Raw genomic sequence first — 27,470 nt, forward strand, 5'->3', positions numbered from 1 at the left:
ACACGCATTAAACTATTTATTTTTCAACATATTTGAATTACAAAGAAAGTTTTCCGTGATACATTTCATTCCATTGCTGTAATCTGTAACACCTGAGGATATAATTACATTAATCCTCAGGGGGGTACACGTCTACTTTGTGTACCATGTGTTTGGCAAGCACAAGGAGCCCTAGCTAATATGGTATTTGCTTATACAACTTTACACATCGGTACCATATTTCTCTAACACATAAATTACACAGCTTTCTGGTCATTTAACTGAGAGATAAACATTTTTTTTACTGCATCATCAGTGACACATGTTTACGCAATTACACAGTTGGATGATTTAACACCTATGAAATTGTATTTTGTCTGTACTTTGTGAACTGTTTATATTTTTTCGGAACCATTGTGATACTATGAGAGCTTTGAATGACATATTTGGTATGGGATCACGATTTTTAAAGTACGTTTGAGGCAGATGACACTTTTAACATGAGCAGAGAATTTTTTCTTTTAGGTTTTGAAATTATTGGAGGAAGCTACGGAGATTTTGAGAATTTGACTGTGGTGTTATGATGTTATTATTACGATGACGATGTGAATTATGCTGCTGAGGTATGTTTAAGCTGATGCTATATGAGTTATTTGGTTATGCTATGTATCTGTTATGATGAAATATTGAAGAAGTGTCGACGAATATATATATGTGTAATAAGGTAAGAAATAATGAGTAGTGGTTAGGGACTCTGATTTGTGGAAAAGGATGTTGGAAACCGAGAATCGCTACAGTTGGCTGCTAGTCATCTCTACAAGGACTACAGTGGGTCTACACCTTTGATGACCTACCAATACCATTATTTCTACAAGGACTGCAGTGGGTCTGCAACTCTGGTGGCCCACGAATACCATAACCTCTACTAGGACTACAGTGGGTCTGCTCTGTGATGACCAACCTACCAATATTTTTCAAAACTTCGACTGACTCTGCTGTGGGTTTGCTCTATTGTGGCCCATTACCTGTCAGCATGCCAAGAGTCAGCACTGTCTTTCCGTTGGAAGGACAACACTACTTCTTCAAGACTGCATGGAAATCCACTACTCCCGTGTGCATTTTCTTTTACTGCTCAGACATTAAGCAAAAACACTGCTATTTTACTGTGATGAACAATCAGAACTGTCTTTATGGACTGAGAGAAAATTTTAGCTTTTGACCAACATTGTATCAATAAGTGTGTGCATTTGATATCTTTGTTATAGTAATTATGAAAAATTTTATCAAATCATTATTGGCCACTGCCCAAAACAATTTGTAAAAATTTTTTGTGGGGAGCATGGGGGCTATGTAAGTAGGCTGTTTAGGTTTTTTCTTTATTGGTAACGCCAACGCCACGTAGCGCTCTGTAAGAAAATCACTGGCTGTGCTATGTGCAGTCTGTGGCTGGTTTGCATTGTTGTCTGCCATTGTACTGTTGGGCAGCGGCAGCTGGATGCTAACAGCGCGTAGCGTTGCGCAGTTGGAGGTGAGCCGCCAGCAGTGGTGGACATGGGGAGAGAGATGGCGGAGTTTTGAAATTTGTAAGAATTGGTGTCATGAACTGATATATATATTATGACTAGTGAGGTAAATACATTGTTTGTTCTCTATTAAAATCTTTCATTTGCTAACTATGCCTATCAGTAGTTAGTGCCTTCAGTAGTTTGAATCTTTTATTTAGCTGGCAGTAGTGGCGCTAGCTGTATTGCAGTAGCTTGAGCAACGAAGATTTTTGTGAGGTAAGTGATTTGTGAAACGTATAGGTTAATGATAGTCAGGGCCATTCTTTCGTAGGGATTTTTGGAAGTCAGATTGCGTTGCGCTAAAGATATTGTGTGTCAGTTTAAGCACATTCGTGTATAATTGTTCAAAGAGGACGTTTCACATAAACCAGTCTTGTATAAATTTTTCTAAGGGGACGTTTCAGCAGGAGTAGGTTTAATAATGAATAGGAAAATAGGAATGGGGGTAAGCTACTACAAACAGCATAGTGAACGCATTATTGTGGCCAAGATAGATGCGAAGCCTACACCTACTACAGTAGTACAAGTTTATATGCCAACTAGCTCCACAGATGACGAAGAAATTGAAGAAATGTATGATGAAATAAAAGAAATTATTCAGATAGTGAAGGGAGATGAAAATTTAATAGTCATGGGTGACTGGAATTCGAGTGTAGGAAAAGGGAGAGAAGGAAACGATGTAGGTGGATATGGATTGGGGCTAAGAAATGAAAGAGGTAGCCGGCTGGTAGAATTTTGCACAGGGCACAACTTAGTCATAGCTAACACTTGGTTTAAGAATCATGAAAGAAGGTTGTATAGTTGTATACATGGAAGAACCCTGGAGATACTGAGAGGTTTCAGATAGATTATATAATGGTAAGACAGAGATTTAGGAACCAGGTTTTAAATTGTAAGACATTTCAAAAAAAAAAAGGGGCAGATGTGGACTATGACCACAATCTATTGGTTATGACCTCAGATTAAAAGTGAAGAAACTGCAAAAAGGTGGGAATTTAAGGAGATGGGACCTGGATAAACTGAAAGAACCAGAGGATGTACAGAGTTTCAGGGAGAGCATTAGGGAACAATTGTCAGGATTGGGGGAAATAAATACAATAGAAGAAGAATGGGTAGCTTTGAGGGATGAAGTAGTGAAGGCAGCGGAGGATCAAGTAGGTACAAAGACGAGGGCCAGAAGAAATCCTCAGGTAACAGAAGAAATATTAAATTTAATTGATGAAAGGAGAAAATATAAAAATCCAGTAAATGAAGCAGGCAAAAAGGAATACAAACGTCTCAAAAATGACATCGACAGGAAGCGCAAAATGGCTAAACAGGGATGGCTAGAGCACAAATGTAAGGATGTAGAGGCTTTTCTCACTAGGGGTAAGATAGATACTGCCTATAGGAAAATTAAAGAGACCTTTGGAGATAAGAGAACCACTTGTATGAACATCAAGAGCTCAGATGGAAACCCAGTTCTAAGCAAAGAAGGGAAAGCAGAAAGGTGGAAGGAGTATATAGAGGGTCTATACAAGGGCGATGTACTTGAGGGCAATATTATGGAAATGGAAGAGGATGTAGATGAAGATGAAATGGGAGATACGATACTGCGTGAAGAGTTTGACAGAGCACTGAAAGACCTGAGTAGGAACAAGGCCCCCTGAGTAGACAACATTCCATTAGAACTACTGACAGCCTTGGGAGAGCCAGTCCTGACAAAAGATGTATAAAACAGGCGAAATACCCTCAGACTTCAAGAAGAATATAATAATTCCAATCCAAAAGAAAGCAGGTGTTGAGAGATGTGAAAATTGCCGAACAATCAGTTTAATAAGCCATAGGTGCAAAATACTAACACGAATTCTTTACAGAAATACTGGAACACGTGAGGCAATACTGACCTTACGACTTATCTTAGAAGAAAGATTAAGGAAAGGCAAACCTACGTTTCTAGCATTTGTAGACTGAGAGAAAGCTTTTGACAATGTTGACTGGAATACTCTCTTTCAAATTTTGAAGGTGGTAGGGATAAAATACAGGGAGCAAAAGGCTATTTACAGTTGGTACAGAAAGCAGATGGCAGTTCTAAGAGTCGAGGGGCATGAAAGGGAAGCAGTGGTTGGGAAGGGAGTGAGACAGGGTTGTAGCCTCTCCCCGATGTTATTCAATCTGTATATTGGGCAAGCAGTAAAGGAAACAAAAGAAAAATTCGGAGTAGATATTAAAATCCATGGAGAAGAAATAAAAAACTTTGTGGTTCGCCGATGACATTGTATTTCTGTCAGAGACAGCAAGGGACTTGGAAGAGCAGTTGAATGGAATGGACAGTGTCTTGAGAGGAGTATATAAGATGAACATCAACAAAAGCAAAACGAGGATAATGGAATGTAATCGAATTAAGTCGGGTGATGCTGAGGGAATTAGATTAGGAAATGAGACACTTAAAGTAGTAAAGGAGTTTTGCTATTTGGGGAGCAAAATAGCTGATGATGGTCGAAGTAGAGAGGATATAAAATGTAGAGTGGCAATGGCAAGGAAAGCGTTTCTGAAGAAGAGAAATTTGTTAACATCGAGTATTGATTTAAGTGTCAGGAAGTCATTTCTGAAAGTATTTGTATGGAGTGTAGCCATGTATGGAAGTGAAACATGGACGATAAATAGTTTGGACAAGAAGAGAATAGAAGCTTTCGAAATGTGGTGCTACAGAAGAATGCTGAAGATTAGAGGGGTAGATCACATAACTAATGAGGAAGTATTGAATAGGATTGGGGAGAAGAGAAGTTTGTGGCATAACTTGACCAGAAGAAGGGATCGGTTGGTAGGACATGTTCTGAGGCATCAAGGGATCATTAATTTAGTATTGGAGGGCAGCGTAGAGGGTAAAAATCGTAGAGGGAGACCAAGAGATGAATACACTAAGCAGATTCAGAAGGATGTAGGTTGCAGTAGGTACTGGGAGATGAAGAAACTTGCACAGGATAGAGTAGCACGGAGAGCTGCATCAAACCAGTTTCAGGACTGAAGACCACAACAACAACATCAACAGTCCGCATTCACCGAGGCACATAGAAAACCGGCTTAAAAGGCATTCACAGGCTGGCCGGCACACGGGACCTCGACACTAATCCGCAGAGCGGATTTGTGCGGGGACCGGCACGTCTTCCCGCTAGGGAAGCTGCGCGTAAGACCGCGCGGCTAGCCAGGAGGGCGTTTAAACTCATAGTTTCGTCTCCATCTGCGGAAAACATTTTCAAGGCGGATCGTAGCTTCTTTGCGTGTCCGATTCACACCCTGGCTCCCTATCCACTGCATCAAAATTCTGTTTATTCGTGTTTCCGCGCAGTGGCGTGACGTCACACGTTTTGAATACTCGAGCGCAATTGGCCGCTGTCAACTGGCGTGGCTTCACTGTTGCTATCATCCCATGGTGAAAGTCTGGTATACATTTTCCTCAGACCGGAATCCAGATATCTGTGAAGTTTGGAAGGTAGGTGAGGAGGTACTGGCGGAATTAAAGCTGTAAGGACGGGGCCTGAGCCGTGCTTGCGTAGCTCCGTTGGTAGAGCACTTGCCCGAGAAAGGCAAAGGTCCCTAGTTCGAGTCTCATTTCCGTATACAGTTTTAATCTGCCAGGAAATTTCATATCAGTGCACACTCCGCTGTAGAGTGAAAATTTCATTCTTTGATCATTAGATGTCACCAGAAATCTATTGGTACAGACAGTAGGTGAGAAGTACTGTGTTGTCTGCAGATAAGCAGAAACAGCAGAATGGGCGAGTCAGGGGTGTTCATAGACTTCGAACAGGGTCTACTCATTAGTTCTGATCTGAGTAACATATCCGTCACAGACATTAATCCCTTCTAAAGCTGCCCAAATCGACTGCTGGTGATGTGATTGCGACTTGGAGCTACAAAGAAACCGCCACAGATAAACTAAGACCAGGAAGACCTCATCTCTGGACGGGCATGGACCTTTGAGCATTGTGTAGGGTGGTTTTAAAAAATCGCATGACATCAGCTAAATGAATCACACTTGAGTTTAAATGTGCTAGCGGCAGTCCAGCCAGCGTAGCGACTGTGATTAGGGAGTTAAAAAAAATGGGATTCCGTGGTTAAACAGTCCCTCATAAGACCCAATTTTGATAAGTAACGCTTGAGGTGGTGTACAGAGCGAAGCTACTGCACAGCGGGTGATTCGAAACGAGTGATCTGGAGTGATGAACCGCGCTATACTCTGTGGCAACCCGATGGAAGAGGTCCGGCGAATGCGTGGAGAACGTTACCTGTCATCATGTGTGGAGCGACCAGTCAAGTACAGAGGAGGTGGTGTTACGGTATGGGGACGTTTTCGTGATTAGCATGTGGTCTCCTTATTGCGCGAAAGAAAACGCTAAAGGCGGAAGAATAAAAATACATTTGACAGTGTAAGTAGGCTGTTTAGGTTTTTATGTTGGTAACGCCACATAGCGCTCTGTATGAAAATCAGTGACTGTGCTGTGTGCAGTCCGTGGCTGGTTGGACTCATTGTTGCAATATTCGCTTGTGTAGTTTTGGGCAATTGGATGTGAACAGCACGCAGCGTTGGGCAGTTGCAGGTGAGCCGCCAGCAGTGGTGAATGTGGAGGAGATATGCCAGAGTTTTGAGAGTTTGTTATAAGAGGACTATCTGGACGTGTGTCCGCCAGAAAAAGGAAATTTGTAAAGATGGATGTCATGAATTGAAAGATATATATGTGATGACTTTTGAATATTATTAAGGTAAATACATTGTTTGATCTCTATCAAAATCTTACATCTGCTAACTGTGCCTACCAGTAGTTACTGCCTTCAGTAGTTAGAATATTTTATTTAGCTGGCAGTATTGGCGCTTGTTGTATTGCAGTAGTTCGAGTAACGAAGATTTTTGTGAGGTAAGTGATTCATGAAAGGTATAGGTTATTGTTAGTCAGGGCCATTCTTCTGTATAGATTATTGAAAGTCAGATTGCGTTGCGCTAAAAATATTGTGTGTCAGTTTAGTGACGATCAGAATAAGATCAGAATAAGTAAAGAGAAAACTGTTTGAGTACGGTGAGTTTTGCTCAGCTGTTTGAAAATCAAATAACGCACAAGTTTACCAGCACAGTCATTCATAATTTTTCAAGGGGATGTTTCAAGAGAATTGTATACTGAGTAGAGTAGAGGAACAGCTCAGAGGCTATGATTTTTTTCAGTCAGCACGAAAATGTACCCTGTCACATAGCAGTATCTGTGGAACGATGGTCTGTAGTCACTAACATTCCAGAAATAATTTGACATGTTCAGAGTCCGGACCTGAAGACAATGGAAAACCTTTTGAATTATGCTAGAACGTCGACTTTGCTCACGACCACAAAGTCCAACATCAATTCCTTCTGCGGTTTCGGCTGTTGAGGAAGACAGAGCTCTCATTCCTCCACGGACATTCAGACACCTCACTGAAAATGGTCCCAACAGAGCTCATGCCATCATAAAGGCGAAGTATGGACTTACATGAATTTCCATCACAGGTGTCAGGATTCTTTTGATCAGAAAATCATATGTAGATGTAGATATGCAGATCGTGCAACTTTTAAAGCATTGGTAACACGAGAATCATTCTAAAAGTAAAGATCGTCTTGATCTGACGAACCGGGCAACCTCCTGTATCTTAAGCTGACAAAGTAGATTGCGGGCACAGTAATAAATATATCTTTATGACATTTGGCTGAATCATTCCTCGGGGACTTTCACAATAGGTGTCGTTAGATAATTAAAATTAGTGCTAAAATAAATCTTCATACTATCTGATATACAAAATCAGAATTAAATTATGCAACTAATTAACTGTGAATTTATCTCAGCCCAAACAACCGCATGCCTGTAGGAACAATATGGGTGGACGTATTTTCTTTTTCATTCTTATGTGCACGCCCTGTGTCCTTATTTCCGTTTTTTTTTTCGCCCTTCCTTAAAGTGTGTGGTCATTTGTGAGTGATTTGAATGTAGTATCAGACGAACCAGAGAAGCGGCGGGTTTCTTAATTTTCTCCCAACCTAAACGGTGTCAGTGGAAGGTAGAGAGCAGGAACAGGAGGGTTTGCCGAAGATGTGTAAAGCTAAACGTTTTTCTAGCAGAGGTTGATCATGGACCTCCCCCACCACTTCGGGCTGCTCTGGGAGAGCTCCGCGCGACGGGCAGTCAGGGGAGAGTGTTTTAAGACAGGTAAGCGACCAGACGTTCCCTCAGAACGGCTGCGTCGAACACGGGATAAAAGTTATTGGAATATGTTACTTATTTGTTAAACTCAACTATTTTTCTCGTAGCTATTTTTGCAAGGATCATTTAGGTACCGGTTGAAATTTTTAGTTCAATTAATCGGGTGCAGAATAATGTGATTTCCGTTAGGCGCCTCCATGCAGTCCATAAATTAAAATCGGAACCCAAACCTTAAAAGTTACAGCTTGCCTTCTTATTTTTATTTGTGGTGAACATTTTTAAATTATCAAAAAAACTGTATCGAGTGTGCATTTTGCAAGATGAGTCGATTTGTTTCCAAGCGCTTCACGCTAAAAATATGCCGCCACCAAACCCTGCTCGATGCCAGGTGAATACAATTCTTCTGACTAAAAATGCTGTCGACATTCGCTTGCCCGTGCGGACTTAGTGCATTTGAATGTCTGTGTTTTACAATAGAGCAGTGGCCATGTTCTCCCCAGATCTTCCCATCCCCATAGGACTATGCAGATTAAAGCCAACGCGGCTTGTAATTCTCAAGTGAGAAAGGCATAGGATCCCTTATAAAAATATCATTAATGTTTGTTCATCTTTAAATGCAAAAAGATTACTGTTAAAAATGCAAAAGATTAGTCGAAAATGAAGATTTGTCATTTGAAGCCAATTTCCGTTGTCGCTAACTTGTTTCTCAACATGCCGAAAAAGACTGTCATGTTAGTAGCATTTGATGAATACGCTCCCCAAATCTAACGTTCTTGGCCTATAGCATGTGCCACATGGATGACAAGAGTTACACGTTAATAAAGAGAAGGAACGCTCATAAACTTAATCTGTGCAATGTATTAACAATAAACTGTCTCTTTACTGCTTAATATTATTTGTCCTTACCCCAACTAAATCCAACCCAAGAGATTGGCAGGAAAGCTGCTACTTTTTACAAAAGTTTTTGCTTCCTCATTTGCATGACGAAATAACTTCCCATTATCTCCTACTAGAAAGTCAATATCTACGTCGGCATTTTTCGAAGATTGTTAAATATGTTACAACAGAGGCTTGTTAACAGTATAAAAGCACTTATCATTTAGCTTTACAGCGAACCATTTCTACTTCCCTTGCAGCCAACAAGAGGAGGAGGAGGAGGAGATTAGTGTTTAACGTCCCGTCGACAACGAGGTCATTAGAGACGGAGCGCAAGCTCGGGTGAGGGAAGGATGGGGAAGGAAATCGGCCGTGCCCTTTCAAAGGAACCATCCCAGCATTTGCCTGAAGCGATTTAGGGAAATCACGGAAAACCTAAATCAGGATGGCCGGAGACGGGATTGAACCGTCGTCCTCCCGAATGCGAGTCCAGTGTGCTAACCACTGCGCCACCTCGCTCGGTGCCAACAATAATTTTCGAGTCTTGAGTCTACAGGGTGTTACGAAAACGTACTGCCAAACTTTCAGGAAACATTCCTCACACACAAAGAAAGAAAATATGTTATGTGGACATGTATCCGGAAACGCTTACTTTCCATGTTAGAGCTCATTTTATTACTTCTCTTCAAATCACATTAATCATGGAATGGAAACACACAGCAACAGAACGTACCAGCGTGACATCAAACACTTTGTAACAGGAAATGTTCAAAATGTCCTCCGTTAGCGAGGATACATGAATCAACCCTCCGTCGCATGGAATCCCTGATGCGCTGATGCAACCCTGGAGAGTGGCGTATTGTATCACAGCCGTCCACAATACGAGCACGAATAGTCTCTACATTTGGTACCGGGGTTGCGTAGACAAGAGCTTTCAAATGCCCCCATAAATGAAAGTCAAGAGGGTTGTGGTCAGGAGAGCGTGGAGGCCATGGAATTGGTCCGCCTCTACCAATCCATCGGTCACCGATTGTGTCGTTGAGAAGCGTACGAACACTTCGACTGAAATGTGCAGGAGCTCCATCGTGCATGAACCACATGTTGTGACGTACTTGTAAAGGCACATATTCTAGCAGCACAGGTAGAGTATCGCGTATGAAATCATGATAACGTGCTCCATTGAGCGTAGGTGGAAGAACATGGAGCCCAATCAAGACATCACCAACAACGCCTGCCCAAACGTTCACAGAAAATCTGTGTTGATGACGTGATTTCACAATTGCGTGCGGATTCTCGTCAGCCCACACATGTTGATTGTGAAAATTTACAATTTGATCACGTTGGAATTAATTCTCATCCGTAAATTGAGCATTTGCACTGAAATGAGGATTGACACATTGTTGGATGAACCATTCGCAGAAGTGTACCCGTGGAGGCCAATCAGCCGCTGATAGTGCCTGCACACGCTTTACATGGTACGGAAACAACTGGTTCTCCCGCATCACTCTCCATACAGTGACGTGGTCAACGTTACCTTGTACAGCAGCAACTTCTCTGACGCTGACATAAGGGTTATCGTCAACTGCACGAAGAATTGCCTCGTCCATTGCAGGTGTCCTCGTCGTTCTAGGTCTTCCCCAGTCGCGAGTCATAGGCTGGAATGTTCCGTGCTCCCTGAGACGCCGATCAATTGCTTCGAACGTTTTCCTGTCGAGACACCTTCGTTGTGGAAATCTGTCTCGATACAAACGTACCGCGCCACGGCTATTGCCCCGTGCTAATCCATACATCAAATGGGCATCTGCCAACTCCGCATTTGTAAACAATGCACTGACTGCAAAACCACGTTCGTGATAAACACTAACCTGTTGATGCTACGTACTGATGTGCTTGATGCGCGTACTGTAGAGCAATGAGTCGCATGTCAACACAACCTTCCTTCAATTGGGCAAACTGGCAGTGAATCGAGGAAGTACAGTACATACTGACGAAACTAAAATGAGCTCTAACATGGAAATTAAGCGTTTCCGTACACATGTTCACATAACATCTTTTCTTTATTTGTGTGTGAGGAATGTTTCCTGATAGCCGTACCTTTTTGTAACAACCTGTATATAACTAGATAAGGAGTAGGCGTGAGTAATGGAGTGTTTTTAATTTTCTTTTGAATTAGTGGGGATTCCCATAGTACTGCACTGTTTGATGATAGTTTGTTGTAGACTTTTGCACAAGAGTACTTAATTACACGTGCAACCATAGAGAAAGTCCCGAATTCAAAATTAAATTAACTTTGTGTCATTACTGTTATTGTGTGAATAATGTATAGATATTGTGTGAATAATGAATAGATTTTGAAGCTGGCAACAGATATCATTAAGGAATAAATGTTGTAGCAAGTGAGCGAAAGATATGCAATATCATTAAAGAGGCTTTTGTAAGATTTTGGTACCAACGAAACAGAATATTCTTGGTACTATTCGGAATAAATACTCTATCCAATTTGCGTACATTGCCGCAGAATGTAATTCTAAAAGACAACAGGGAAAAAAAGCTTTAGGTCAACACAATGAGAGATGTTTCCACTTGAAAAATGAACTCAACTGAGTTTCTCAAGTAGTTCATGTATGTAGTAGTTCAATTTTAACATATCATTCAGCTACACCCCAAGGAATTTCACATGCAACATATCACTTAGTGGAGGATCATTAATGACTGTTTGTGACACTAGAAGGTAATTTTGCTTTTTTGAAACTGCATGTATGGGCGGAGATTATGGCCTAAACTTTATGCTTCAAACCTGCTATTGTCCAGTTCAGATATTGAAAGTTCCTAGCCTGGTGGTTATATTGTGAATTAACGCCAGCCTACAACCAACTTAAGCTTCTAGGAGAAGTGCACTCACCTCTCCCTAGTTAGAAGAATCAAATCGTAGTGACACAAGACGAGTGGGTACAATGAATGCTGCTGTCACAAAATAATAAGTAAATTATACTTTTACTTGGCCACTGCTCACAAGGATAACGTCGACACAGTGAAGTTAACCTGTTGAGTTTTCCTGGTTAGGCGACCCATTACAAATACACTCCTGGAAATTGAAATAAGAACACCGTGAATTCATTGTCCCAGGAAGGGGAAACTTTATTGACACATTCCTGGGGTCAGATACATCACATGATCACACTGACAGAACCACAGGCACATAGACACAGGCAACAGAGCATGTACAATGTCGGCACTAGTACAGTGTATATCCACCTTTCGCAGCAATGCAGGCTGCTATTCTCCCATGGAGACGATCGTAGAGATGCTGGATGTAGTCCTGTGGAACGGCTTGCCATGCCATTTCCACCTGGCGCCTCAGTTGGACCAGCGTTCGTGCTGGACGTGCAGACCGCGTGAGACGACGCTTCATCCAGTCCCAAACATGCTCAATGGGGGACAGATCCGGAGATCTTGCTGGCCAGGGTAGTTGACTTACACCTTCTAGAGCACGTTGGGTGGCACGGGATACATGCGGACGTGCATTGTCCTGTTGGAACAGCAAGTTCCCTTGCCGGTCTAGGACTGGTAGAACTATGGGTTCGATGACGGTTTGGATGTACCGTGCACTATTCAGTGTCCCCTCGACGATCACCAGAGGTGTACGGCCAGTGTAGGAGATCGCTCCCCACACCATGATGCCGGGTGTTGGCCCTGTGTGCCTCGGTCGTATGCAGTCCTGATTGTGGCGCTCACCTGCACGGTGCCAAACACGCATACGACCATCATTGGCACCAAGGCAGAAGCGACTCTCATCGCTGAATACGACACGTCTCCATTCGTCCCTCCATTCACGCCTGTCGCGACACCACTGGAGGCGGGCTGCACGATGTTGGGGAGTGAGCGGAAGACGGCCTAACGGTGTGCGGGACCGTAGCCCAGCTTCATGGAGACGGTTGCGAATGGTCCTCGCCGATACCCCAGGAGCAACAGTGTCCCTAATTTGCTGGGAAGTGGCGGTGCGGTCCCCTACGGCACTGCGTAGGATCCTACGGTCTTGGCGTGCATCCGTGCGTCGCTGCGGTCCGTTCCCAGGTCGACGGGCACGTGCACCTTCCGCCGACCACTGGCGACAACATCGATGTACTGTGGAGACCTCACGCCCCACGTATTGAGCAATTCGGCGGTACGTCCACCCGGCCTCCCGCATGCCCACTATACACCCTCGCTCAAAGTCCGTCAACTGCACATACGGTTCACGTCCACGCTGTCGCAGCATGCTACCAGTGTTAAAGACTGCGATGGAGCTCCGTATGCCACGGCAAACTGGCTGACACTGACGGCGGCGGTGCACAAATGCTGCGCAGCTAGCGCCATTCGACGGCCAACACCGCGGTTCCTGGTGTGTCCGCTGTGCCGTGCGTGTGATCATTGCTTGTACAGCCCTCTCGCTGTGTCCGGAGCAAGTATGGTGGGTCTGACACACCGGTGTCAATGTGTTCTTTTTTCTATTTCCAGGAGTGTAAATATGATGATGATAATGGCCCTCCAACATAAATCATCATCACCATCATATTTATTTTTAACTGGTCGCCTAACCAGGAAAAGTTGTAGGAAAAGTTAAAGGAGCTTGAAATTTAAGTCAAGTTTGTATATAACAGCAGTTTATGTGTAAGGTGTCAGGCAAATCCAACACCTTCCATGAAAACCCTGACATAATAAGCAAATCTAGTAGTATGTCACATAGGTCAGAATAAATCGTGACATTATATTAACCAAAGTAATACGAGTAACGAGTGAGCAAATGGAATACCACAGACTAACACAAGAATGCCTAAATGCATGTCGTACCTTCCCACCGTGAGACCGACGCAGTTTCGAGGGGAGAAACGAGAACAAAAGCCGAGAGCAGAACCGTGTTAAGCTAGAAGGCCCTACGATAAGGGACAGACTGGACACCCACTTCGCCAGCTAACCACTAGAGCCACACAACCTGCACGTTTTAGTGTGAGACTTTTTCGCGTCCCAGGTACGTCAAGGACCACCCCCCAGCCCATGTTAAAAGATAGAGCCCTCCAGAAGAACAGTATAGATCTCACGATAACGCTAAAAGGACCACACCAGCTGCAGGTATTAGCGTGAGACTTTTTCGGGTCTCTGTTACGTTGCAAACTTTAAAAACATTGCCCCACCACGAAAAGTATAACGTTTCTCATTGGATAGACAGAATTTTTGTAGGCGGAGCTTAAGGTTAACATTGAGACCCTGATTGGTCAGATGAAAACACAGACAGATAGTTTTTTTTTTTTTTTTAAACCAACTTCGGTAAATTGTAGTAAGGAGAAGTTAGGGAAGAGTTAGTTCCGAGACGGCGAGCTGGGTGGCTGCTGCGCCCGCCGCCGTCGCCCTGACGCTGCCTAAACACCGACAAGGTAATGAACGCACGCGATGCCGCATTTTTGAGCGCATAAGGCTTCACTCAGAACTGCAGAAGTCTCATAACCCCCTTTTTGCGTAATACTAGTGTGGATCGTAAATTAAAGTTCATGGTGTTCACATTTGCCACTTGAAGTAAAAATCTGAAACGCGATGATTTCTCTGTTACATAATTATTGAGAAGCCACATCAGCCACTGTAATTTACGGCAAGTTAGATAAGTAATTAAAGATAATTGAGGGTCACTGTAGACCATTTTGATAGTTTTCTCTCTTGTGAAACTTAATGTAAACCTAGATTATAGATGTGATATGGCATAGGTCATCCTTCGATCCATTGTAGAACTTGGAAACCCACTCAGGGAATATTCGTTCACATTTTGGTTGAACGCAGTTGGTTTTTACCATCCTGTATTAAAACATTTCCTTTTATCAATAGTGCATTTTATAAACAATGTTTTGTGAGTAGAATAAAATTTCCAATGGTAAACTTAACTGCTTTTTCGACGTTATTTTACCAGCTAACTAAAAAGAGGAAAGCCTTGAACCCCTTCCACTAAATTTAGTTAGTATTAAGATTCTTTTACAGCGAGTGCAGTGGAGCTGACGCTGAGATCATTAAGTATTTGGTTATATCATCGCTAGTCTCACTGAACCCTTCTGAATTCTACATGTCATGTGTGGTCTGGCGTCTCCTTACCAGCAACAGGTCCCAGGTTCAAACTAGTTAATTCCCTAAAAAACACGCTCAGAGCGTCGTTGCGCGAAAGTGGTAGGGAGACACGATATAGAACAAAGAGACACCACCATGAATGTTTAGATATGTACTCTGTTTATTTCATAAAAATAACAGCAAACTGACGGAGAGTAAAGTTACCTGAATATTCATTTGAATTGAGCAAGAAAGACGCTAGTATTTTGGGAGGTACCAAAATTTATCTTAGATACTACGTGGCGAATTAAGTACCAAGATCCTTCAAAGCTACAGTACACATTAAATCGAATCAGCAAACGCACGTTGTGTAGTAGAAAAACACAAGTAAGTGAGCTGCTCTGGATATGGATCACACTACTGCGGATTGCGAACTAGTAAAAATCGCCACGCAGCGCTACATGGTTGCTAGGTCTAGATTCTACCAAAATAACCTCATGAATAACTGGTTCCTTAACTTAATTGTTCCTCTTCAACTCTCCACTCCAGAAACTTCTGCATGGCATGACGACTCTGTGCTGTTGCCTGTGTGATGGGTGATAATTATTGCTAAATTCATAAAGAGGCAGGGGACAGCATGCGCAACTACCGTCCTTTTATGTATAAGATACACATTTTTAAACACGAAGTTAGTATTAGTGCAAAGTGTTGTCTCCACGATTGGTCAACCTTACACGCCAAGAACACTAACACCAGCCATAAACTGGGTAAATGAATCACAGCATAATCTCTCTTGCAGCAGATGATTTTTCCAAGGAACCAACCGCCGTGCGGAATTAGCCGAGCGGTCTTAGGCGCTGCAGTCATGGACTGTGCGGCTGGTCCCGGCGGAGATTCGAGTCCTCCCTCGGGCATGGGTGTGTGTGTTTGTCTTTAGGATAATTTAGGTTAAGTAGTGTGTAAGCTTAGGTACTGATGACCTTAGAAGTTAAGTCCCCACACATCAGTTATTCTCTGTGGACTTTTGGATGGTCATGAATTCACTGGCCACGTGAGGTGCAAGCATGGGTTGCTATCCAACGTCCTTGATAACTGCCCATATCTCCAAAGGGCGTATTCTTAACCTAATTCAAAGATTATGTTCTCCTGACAAAAGAGGCCAGAGCGACGCTTCTAGTGACATACTCTGGCGATGTGGGGGACACAATGCTGTCTTGTGCACACCTTGATTACTCTAAAGTGGATTACATGCAGTACAATATAGCCATGGTCATTAAGTGAGTGTTTAAGTTAAGATGAAATTCCTAAAATTAACTAAAAATAAAATTTCAATATTTAGTCCGAAGTTGGCGAATCAGCTCTCAACAGCCGGAACATCGAACTTGCTCGCACTCAACAGCGAGGCACAAGGAGTCATGGTCTCAAGGAAGAGGGGGAGTGTGTTTTGAACTCTGATGAGAAATTAATGAGGTTATTTCTCTAGCATGCACAATGTGAAAACCTGTTAAAAGTGCTAAGTTTCGTGTTTTTATACATAGTTTTAATGCTGCTTCGGATAGAATTTTTTAGCCTCATAAAGAACTCCTGGCGAGTTTAGAGAAACCGTTTTATCAATGGCCATGTTAGTGGCTGAATTACAGATGAAGATTAACTACTCATCTGCATAACTGCAGCTTAGTCGATTTTTTGACCGGATATAAGGGAAAGTTCTACTAAGGAGATTAAAACTGAGCAGAAATATCAAAAAGATAAAACACAGTTCTTTATTTCAGTTCAAATGTGTTTACATTGTGATATCCTTACGGTTATAATACTTGAAGGATTGAAAATAATAAATCAGCAACTGTAGAAATCTGTTGAAGTTTTGACCTGTATGTGTTAATTCTAGCTTCTTTAGGGATGTTCACTGTGGAAAAAAGACTTTTTTCAGTTTACAAGTGCCAGGTTTTACGAAATCATTATTTTGTTTAGATAAACCTGGCAACTCTGGCCAATGTGTAATATATCATAGTTGTTGCAACATATTAACTGTGTTTCCTACAGGCGCTATATGTAAGATAGTCAGCTGTTATTTATGGTACTGTGTGAAACAATTTAAACGACACACTTTAGTAGTGAATGTACAATTTACCTGGTTATGAATATAAGTCACTACTAAAGAAAACCTCTGTTGGATTCTTCAACCTAACTATAATAATCGCCCATCGCGATGTTCGGTGGAGAACTAGAGGCGAAGAACCTTTACAATTTGACAGCTTTTCTTCTCTAATAGAAGATAGGCGTAATTTTATGAGTGGGCAATTCCGTGTAATCAGATAGTTTCTTTATATATTTAGGAAATGTACTGTACTTCTGTTGTATTCTCTTGTGAGTACAGTGCAAAAATAAAGACGGTGATGATAACTGTATCTAAATCTTCCTTACTGCAAATGACATTTACCGCTTAGAGAGTTTTCAGGTAGAAGTTCCTTCTTGATGGAATCAAATTTTCTATAGAGTCCAGTACCAATTAAATAACGGTTCTCACCTTGTGAAAGGAGATTATTAGAATAACGTCTTTTGTCATATGATTTCTGAGAAAACAGAAGAAACACGTGCGTTATCTCAGGCTGTAGAGACGTATCAGCATGTAGATAATTGTTAAAAGCGTTAATCTGTTCTTGCGGAAGCAGTGAGTTCAGCTGCACTCGTAATCAGATACAGTTTCTTTAGACATTGGTCTCATTTATCTAGCCTCAAGTACTCAAACTTTTAACCTGGTTACTTTACAGATAGATGAAGTGCAGAAATAATGCTACATTGTCATGAAGAGGAGGGTTCAGACTGGTACATCATCGGTGTAATATACTGCATATTAATTGCACATAAATATAAAGTATTCCTATATATTTTAGAATGTGCTGTGGGATTGTTTAGAGTAAAAATGGACTAGATAAGGAATTTAAATGTATTATTTTTTTAACTTTTCAGTTACAGACTCAAATAATTCCACCTATTCCCACTCGTTAAATTAAGGAAGAATTGTCCATAAATAAGAAGTACAACTGACAGCCATCGGAAAGTTGGTTTGAACGCCACCGTCCTATATTAGGTTTGACCCTATTCTAGATGACTTTATGTTATATCAGAGTACCAAACAGATATCAGTGGCGTTAAGGAAGAGGGTGGGATAAGAAGAGGTGTCCGACACGGCTTCTTCTTTATCCATAGATATTTAAATGAAAAGCATCACTAAAGGTATCAAAATTAATGGTAAAAGGATATATTTTAGTCGATTTGCTGGTAACAGTTTTAGCAGATTCTGAAAAGGACTTAACTACATGTCAAAAATTATATCTGTTGTCTTGAACAACCAAAAACTGGAAGAAGACGCAAACGAGACTAATTGTGACTGATAAATCGAACAGCAAAGCAAAAGCAAATAAAATATTTATGCTAGTAAATAAATTTCACTAGTTGGAAAGTACGATAATAGATGACAACAAAAGTATAATGTATGTTACAAGAGGATCTGTAATGGCTAAACAAGCATTTAAAAATAAATTTAATTTATTAATAAACAGCCACCTTAATATAGAAACAAGAAAGAAATTCATCGAGACATTTGTTTGGGTCATTTTAGTCCGTGGTTGTGAAGGAAGGGCTCTAGGGACACAAGAACAGGAAAGAAGAGCGAAAACATACTGGACTGAAAAATCTAATGAACAATACTAAAATAAAAGACAAAAGACGAAAGGACGTTGATTAGTATGATAAGACAAAAAACTAAAATAGCTAGACATCTTTTTCGACTTAACAGCTTCATAGAAATGTATTAGAAGGAGAACTTCTGGAAGAAAATCAATGGGCAGACTCAGACCTTCATATTTCCATGTCAAGTGATCTAATGATCCCCTTCGAATATCACAGATTTTGTTCAGATACGATGCGCAGGTTTGTTAAATGACCAAAGAAAGGTTTACAAATTTCTAGCGTTGTGACTAGCGCAAGAAAATATCGCGATGACACTTCAGAAATTTTAACTAGGTTCGAAGTGCTGTAATTCAATGCATAATTCCGGCAGAGGTACAAAACTTAGCAAGATAGTTGAATAGCAAATTATGTAAATTCTGTAAGTTTTATGTCACTTGACGTACGATTTTTCCACCAAGTGGTACTCAGAAATGTCCACAAATTTTGTCGCGACAGAAGTTCTCTTAAGTTGAATTAGCTTCAATTCTTTACGTAGCTGGTTAAGAATCTTCTTCTTTTGTAGTCTTACAGGTTGTCTCAAAAATGACCGGTATATTTGAAACGGCAATACAAACTAAACGAGCAGCGATAGAAATACACCGTTTGTTGCAATATGCTTGGGACAACAGTATATTTTCAGGCAGACAAACTTTCGAAATTACAGTAGTTACAATTGTCAACAACAGATGGCGCTGCGGTCTGGGAAACTCTATAGTACGATATTTTCCACATATCCACCATGCGTAGCAATAATATGGCGTAGTCTCTGAATGAAATTACCCGAAACCTTTGACAACGGGTCTGGCGGAATGGTTTCACATGCAGATGAGATGTACTGCTTCAGCTGTTCAATTGTTTCTGGATTCTGGCGGTACACCTGGTCTTTCAAGTGTCCCCACAGAAAGAAGTCACAGGGGTTCATGTCTGGCGAATAGGAAGGCCAATCCACGCCGTCTTCTGTATGTTTCGGATAGCCCAAAGCAATCACACGATCATCGAAACATTCATTCAGGAAATTAAAGACGTCGGCCGTGCGATGTGGCCGGGCACCATCTTGCATAAACCACGAGGTGTTCGCAGTGTCGTCTAAGGCAGTTTGTACCGCCACAAATTCACGAAGAATGTCCAGATAGCGTGATGCAGTAATCGTTTCGGATAAGAAATATGGGCCAATGATTCCTTTGGAAGAAATGGCGGCCCAGACCAGTACTTTTTGAGGATGCAGGGAAGATGGGACTGCAACATGGGGCTTTTCAGTTCCCCATATGCGCCAGTTCTGTTTATTGACGAAGCCGTCCAAGTAAAAATAAGCTTCGTCAGTAAACCAAATGCTGCCCACATGCATATCGCCGTCATCAATCCTGTGCACTATATCGTTAGCGAATGTCTCTCGTGCAGCAATGGTAGCGGCGCTGAGGGGTTGCCGCGTTTGAATTTTGTATGGATAGAGGTGTAAACTCTGGAGCATGAGACGATACGTGGACGTTGGCGTCATTTGGAACTCAGCTGCAACACGGCGAACGGAAACCCGAGGCCGCTGTTGGATCACCTGCTGCAAGAGTGCAAGAGCTGCGCGTTGCCCTCTGTGGTTGCCGTACGCGGTCGCACTACCTTTCCAGCACGTTCATCCGTCACGTTCCCAGTCCGTTGAAATTTTTCAAACAGATCCTTTATTGTATCGCTTTTCGGTCCTTTGGTTACATTAAACCTCCGTTGAAAACTTCGTCTTGTTGCAACAACACTGTGTTCTAGGCGGTGGAATTCCAACACCAGAAAAATCCTCTGTTCTAAGGAATAAACCATGTTGTCCACAGCACACTTGCACGTTGTGAACAGCACACGCTTACAGCAGACAGACGACTTACAGAATGGCACACCCACAGACTGCGTTGTCTTCTATATCTTTCACATCACTTGCAGCGCCATCTGTTGTTGAAAATTGTAACTACTGTAATTTCGAAAGTTTGTCCGCCTGAAAATGTACTGTTGTCCCAAGCATATCGCAACAAACGGTGTATTTCTATCGCTGCTCGTTTAGTTTTTATTGCCGTTTCAAATATACCGGTCATTTTTGAAACACCCTGTATTATCTAGTAGCTTGTTTACAAAACATTTAAGTTTCAACTGGTTTGAATTAATAGCTTCTAGGATAGATCTGGGTGAATTTTTCTGGAAATAAGTTTGCCGCCAAGGTAACTGATTTTTGAACTTTTTATCCACAAGGGACGGCTGATATATATCTGCATAAACCACTATTTAAAGTACCATCATTTTCTCGATAAAATATTAAATTTTCAGGATTCCTTTTTGCCTTGAACATCTATAAGAATCGAATAAAGTGCGTCACACAAATGGCTATTCAATCAGTTCAGAGAAACGTGGACATCAGGAAGAAAAAGTAATTTTAATCAGGTTTACCCCTATTTCACATCAAACAAACTTAGAATTTGTGTATTTTGATGCTTTCCTATCAATTTTTGCAGAAACCAGAGTTTTTGGGAATGCAATTTAATGAAAAAGAGCGATGTAGATCACCAAAAAAGTCATAGGATTGTTACCATATTGGTAGCCCCGTTTTCTGACATATATTTTTGAGTTGAAAGGTGATTTAACAGTCATTAACTACAAGCCTCTGCAACGGAATGCAAAGGATTCTTTGTTTTTTCGCCTGCGTGATTACATGCATTTTCGGATACTGTGTTTTCCAGTGATGATGTCCCAAGTGTAACATAAAAACTATTACATTTATGAAACATTAGACTTACAATATTCAGTAGGTTTTCGACTTCTTAGGAACACACTACTCAAGAAAATGGTACTCAAGCTTGAAACTTTAAACAAACTTGATTTTTGGACGTGAGGTAATACTGCCAGTGAATACCTAACGCATTCAACCAGTGAATAAGCTCTGTCAAAATGTTCTTTTGAAGTTTGGACGCTCAAGTTGTAATTTGTTGTATAATTTCAGCAAAAGGCTGCTAAATGTTGGAGATTTTTCTCCCGGATAAAAGTCACTGTCGTTGAGTCGTTCTGGACTGAGGTTCTGTGACAAGTTGTCTTCATTATAAAGCCATTTTATTGATAAATTTTGGATCTCTGTTGTAAATCTTTTTAAAGAAAAATCATCGCAATCAGAAAATACTAAGATTAGTAAATGAAATTCTGGTAAATCAGCTGAAATTTTTTAGAAAATATGGCTAATGGACAAAAGTTTTGTTAGAATTGTCATTCTAACATCTGTAACGCTCTGGGTGCTGTTACAACTTTGACTTCATATAATGAAAATGTGCATATTGAAGTAAATAATAAAATAGCTGTTCGAGTCATCTTTGAGTTACCCTTATCAAAATTCAGAGCGTCAGTAAACACGATTTAAAAGGCTACGTCAAACGCCATGTTAAACAGGAACAAAGCTTAATAAGTAGCCTAGTAGCATCTGCTAGTGCTTCCACGCTGGTGAGTTGCAGCAACCATGGTGTACAGGTAAACAGGAGTGCATGAACTGTTCTGAATATAATTCAGTTGTTGCCGAACTTGAAAGAAAAGTGTACACTTCTAAACATATTGAGTAAATCAGGTTCTCACATTAGCATCTATAAGTCTGTCCATAAAAAAATTAAATAAAAAAAACTGCAGAAATATGTGTGCCTAAGAGAATGGTTGATACAACTACAGCGTTGAAAAACGGAAACAGTGTGTTAGCAGCACCGCGAATAAAAGAACAGCAAAGTTCATTTTGGAAGAGTCAAGACTCCAGTGCTTGAATTTTTTGAGAATGATAAGTTTAGTACGCTCTGGCACGTCATAAACTGTTTGCTATATTGAAATGAGATTTTAGCAAATGATAGCACTAAAGAGGAGAGTGTTTTGTCATATGGCTATTATGCAAAAATTAATTATCTACCATGTTACACTATCAGCTACTGACTTTTTCGATGAAAGAATGTAATTTTTAAGGGCCATCGATATCTGGTGAAATGTGAGATGCTGTGAGTTTTGGAACAACGTAAGTGAAGACTTACACGTCGAATTTGTGCCGAGAAGGTGCTTTTTCATAAGCTGCTGATATTACTTTTCCTCAGTTTCTCACTTAATAAACTTAATAAACCACTTTTCAGAATTCGCTCGGAGTTGCGTCTGCAAAACTTGTTAGTGAGGTGACACTGTGAAAACTCCTCTGGAAACCATAAACATACTCAAACATGAGACCTGGGTAATTTCCATAATTTCTCCAAAGGCATAGAAACGTTTTAAAGAAACTCACTAATGTGCTTGGCGAACTTTATTGGGCAGTCCACTTGCAGACTTGTGAACCTGGAAAAAGTTTTGTTTGAAGAAAACAACATTACCGCAGCAGATATTTAACTTTTCATCATCTTCAGTAAGGGCTGGTTCCGGGAAACCGTATTTGCGACACATTGTTGGTGTAGACGGTATCAGAAGACATGTGATAATATGATGAACAGAGATCCACCAAATATCTTTTCGAATGGGCCAGTGAAATAATCTCGAAGAATCACAGGCATGCACGATGTTGGCAAAAATATCATTCTCCTCAAATGAGATATCACAAAATTGCCAATTCTGCAACTGCTGCCGTACGTACACGTGACGTTATGTCCTGGTTGGTTCTGATATATTGGCAACAAATGACAGGAAGGCCCATAACATCTTATTCATTTCACTTGTTTTCAGATCATTTGGAATAAACAGTTGAATTCCTATTGTTCCAACGGCCCTTGAAGGCTAAGGAAACCTTTCTGCATGAAAATATCTGGTTGACTTAATTTGGACGTTGTCAACAAAAAGGAACCATTGCTGAAGTCTATGATTTTCTGCAGATTTTGTGTCCTTTTTTGTTTCGGTAAACTCACAAGATTTTTCAGAAATACATGAATAGCAGTGCTATCTTGTCCTAGGCCATCACTAATTATGTACAAACTTTACCTCTGTTCCCTAATATTTTATGAAACAGACAGCAATGGGATTTAGATTAGCTTGATTGTTTTCCCAGTGAAATCCTTCAACAGCATCTTGTATAGTAAAGATTTCCTGCAAAAGAGAACAGTGCACTTACTTGACAACTGCTCCACAGTTTTGAAATACTACTGGTGATTATTTGAAACCAAGTGGTGAATTATGAGGTGAGAGATTCTTGATGCTGTCTCTATAACAAAATCATCTACTGGTAGTTGCTTTGTTTCAAGTGATGCACGATCTGTTTGGATCCATGCAAATCTTCCGCGCTAACCCCGACATCGATGCAGCATGAAACTTTTGTGTCAGTCCTGCAAAACGTCAGACCCAACAAAAATTTATAACCCATGCCAATGATGCTACTAGTAAGCATGAATTTGGCGTTCTGATGAGCTGCGCAGACACTCACTGAGCGCACGCATGAGGATCTAACAATGAGACACCATTTTGTCTTAAGTTCACAGAATTTTGAAAAACCAATTTATCGGTCACGCTTCTTTCGATATACATCGAACAAATCGACAGATTACTCTTCAACAGTAGTTTTCCTTTTGATATTTTCTTCCATTTTTTCTGACATAAAAATATTCCTTCTGCTGTAGCAGAGCGTACTGAACTTATCATTCTCAAAAAATTCAAGCTCTAGATTCCTGACTCAGAACGAACTTCGACATTTCTGCCTGGTTCTGTTAGCACGCCCTTTCCATTTTTCAGTTCTCCAGCTGTTTTAACCTTTCTCTTACAGACACAAGTCTCTGCAGAGACATTTGTTTTAATGGACCAACTCCTAGGTGCCAATGTGAGAATTTGAATTTGCTCAATAATTGCGCAGTTTTCTTTCAAGTTTGATAACAGCTGAGATCATTCAGAACAATTCATGCACTCCTGTTTCCCCGAACCCATTGACTGTTGCAACTCATCAGCGCTGGAGTACTAGCAGATGCTCTTTGGCTTCTTGTTAATCTTTGTTCCTGTTTAGCTTGGCGTTTGACGTAGTCTTCGGACTGGTGTTTACTGACGCTCTAAATTTTTAGAAGTGTGACCCCAGGATATCCCAAACTGCTGTTAAACTTATCATTTTGTTCCATAAGCACATCTTCATCACATGAAGTCAGAGCTGGTACAGCACTAAGTTTGTCACAGAGGTTCACATGACAATTCTAAGAAAACTTTTGCCCAAGTGACCACACTTGCTGAAATATTTCAGCTGATTTGTCATACTACCACTTTCTTTCTGATGATTCTTCTTTGTAAAAGAGTTACCACATGAACTTTGCACAGACCCAAAGTTTGCCAATACAATGGTTTTAAGACGAGACAACTTTTCACGCTACCTCAGACCAGAACGACTCAACAACAGTGACAATTATTCAGGAGAAACATCTTCTACATTCAGCAAACGTTTGCTGAAATTATACAACGAATTACAACTTGGCATCCAGATTACCAAAAGAATACTTTGGAAGAAATTAGTCAGTAGCTGAATGATTAGGTTTTCAAATTATCAGATTTTTTTTACGTACGAATCCAAGTTTGTTTAAAGTTTTGAGTTTGATTACCTTTTTCTTGTGGAGTCAGTATCTAAGAAGATGAAAAATTACAGAATCAGTCTAGTATTTCATAAACATAGCAGTTTTTATGTTACATGTGGGACATCATGCACTGGAAAACAAAGTAACGGAAAATACCTATAATTATGCACTTACGGAGACAGTTAATGCTTCGCTTATTGTTTCAGAATTCTGTAGTTAATGACTGTTGGATCATATTCCTACTGAAAAACATATGTCAGAAAACGTGGCTTCATATATGGAAACAATTATGTTATTTTTGGGGAATTTTGTAGCCCGTCTTTACCAAGCTGTACTGCCAAAAAATATTGTTTCTTGGAAAATTGATAACAAAACACTAAAATATGGAACTTAACCATCTGTTTAATGTGGAAAGGACTAAGTCTGATCAAAATTGCTTTTCCTTCTTTATGGTCATGTTTCTCTGGTTTGAATGAATAGTCATTTGTATGAGAAATCTTATTTGTTAACTATCGACGTTCAAGGGAAAAAGTCATCAGCGGAAATTTAATATTTTGTAGGAAAAGGTGGTTTTTCAAATGGTAGTTAGTGTAACTCTGGGTCAGTCGTCCCTTGTGGATACAAAAGTTCAAAAGTCACTTACTTTGATAACAAAGTTGTTTCCAGACAAATTCATCCGTGTGTATCGTATAAACTAGAAACTAGAGACAGTAAAACTTATAGGTTTTATAAATAAGCTACTAATAATAGGACCACAACAGGAGAAGTTTCTTAACTAACTGCATAAGGAGATAAAGCTGTTGAGAAATTTTGCCTTGACAAAATTTACTGACAAGTTTGAATGCCACTTGGAGCATATATCTCATAAAACTTACAGAATTTGCACTGTGAATTCTGTTAAGCTATCCTGTTAATTTTGGCTCGTGCACCACAATTATGCATTGAACATCACTTTTAACACGGCCAACGTTTTTGAAATTTCACCGCGACATTTGCGCGTCGTTCATGAAGTGGTCGCTACTCACAAAGCATTAAAATTTCGGAGCTGGAGATTTGTGAATCCTCATTTGGTCATTCAGCAAACCTTCATACCAAATTCGAACAATATCTGAAATTGTCGAGTGCAGACCCCAAGCCATTTTACGAGGTATCATACCACTTAATTTAGGCATCAGATTTGATTTTGCAGTCGATATTGTAGACAGCATAATGTAGCTATTAATGAAAGTAGTATTCACAACTGAAGCAAAATCCGCTCTAGGTAGAGGAGATACTGAAATAGAAGAAGAGAAATCCAAAGCAGTCATTTATCGCTCGCTATATACCTCAAGTTAAGTATGCAATAGTTTATCACTCGTTTCTTATTTACATTTACTGTGAAATTCGACCCAATCCAAATTCCTTAGTTCTGGGTGAGTGCACTCATGGTGTGCAAAAGGTATCCAAGAGTATCGACATCTGCACAAATATTAAGTTTATAACTACGTGCCAGAGTATAAATGCAACTGTCGCCTTGCTGAGTGTGTTAATGGCCATTGGGCTATATCATATATTTGACTTCTCCTGTGTGTAGATTTCATTCCGTTGTCATATTTACATATCACAATCTACTGCTGTCCGTATTACAATAGGGCCCTAAGCAGTGGTCACAGACAAAGTATTTCAAAAAGCTTGATACGTTTAAGGCACTTTCCATTCAGCGCAAATTCATGAAAGACAGAGTAAAAAGTATTATGCTAATTTATCATCCAAATATCTATGAATTATATCATGATACTCGTTTTCATTGCATAGTGCATGTCATATATATTCACAAATGTGTAATTTCCATTGATACTGAACGTAAAGACATAATGCGGCAGTACGCTAACCTTATCAAACGGTCTTAAAAGTAAAGAACATTACCTTATAGTTCAGTCTGACCTATTTCTTCAAACCCACGTTGATCTGGTCGTCCAGGAAAATGACTTAAAAACTCAAAACAGAACGAAATTTTTCCTGCCCTCGCTGTAGGAAATGCATATATTTCTTTCCGTAAAGTAGAGCAGCAACGAAGTATGCAAATATTGATGTCAATATTATCTGTGGTTTATAACATAGACTCAAAGATTCCTCTAAAGTCGAGCTCTTTGTCACAGAGATGTTATACCTCCATGTTTGTTTTACATTTTGTATAACTGAAGTAATGGGAATACTACGCCTCGTAACTGTTGTCTTCCAAAAAGTTTCTTAATAACATTAGGAGCAGTTTGACTACTGATTAACTGTGTTATCACAGCCTTGTTGACCATAATCTCGCCGATTTTTGTGACGATAATTGCAAATCAGGGAAGACTGCTTTTTATAGTACAGTTTGTGTAAAAACGTTTATTTCTGCTTTCGTAAGTAGGCCTAATATTAAGAACGATAAACGAGAAAACTTAAGTCTGTGACTGTTGGTTTCTGTATTTACTTTCTGTGGTTTCATGATGTTAGAATCTCTCGATACACCATTTTCCTTGCGCGTTACATGTTTCCCATCATCCATCAACTTGTAGCAGATC

At 40.5% G+C, this 27,470-nt stretch overlaps 1 protein-coding gene across 1 annotated transcript in view; it reads right to left on the bottom strand.

Annotated features, from left to right (window-relative positions):
• LOC126278191 (ATP-binding cassette sub-family G member 1-like) overlaps positions 1 to 27,031 on the bottom strand; it is a 330,372-nt gene extending 303,341 nt beyond the window's left edge. Inside the window, exon 1 of the mRNA XM_049978105.1 lies at positions 26,833 to 27,031. The gene's annotated coding sequence lies outside the window, so the exon portion shown is untranslated. The remainder of the gene's footprint in view (positions 1 to 26,832) is intronic.
• Positions 27,032 to 27,470: the final 439 nt, after the last annotated feature.

The sequence above is a fragment of the Schistocerca gregaria genome, chromosome 6 (assembly GCF_023897955.1).
Source record: "Schistocerca gregaria isolate iqSchGreg1 chromosome 6, iqSchGreg1.2, whole genome shotgun sequence".
NCBI lineage: Eukaryota > Metazoa > Arthropoda > Insecta > Orthoptera > Acrididae > Schistocerca > Schistocerca gregaria.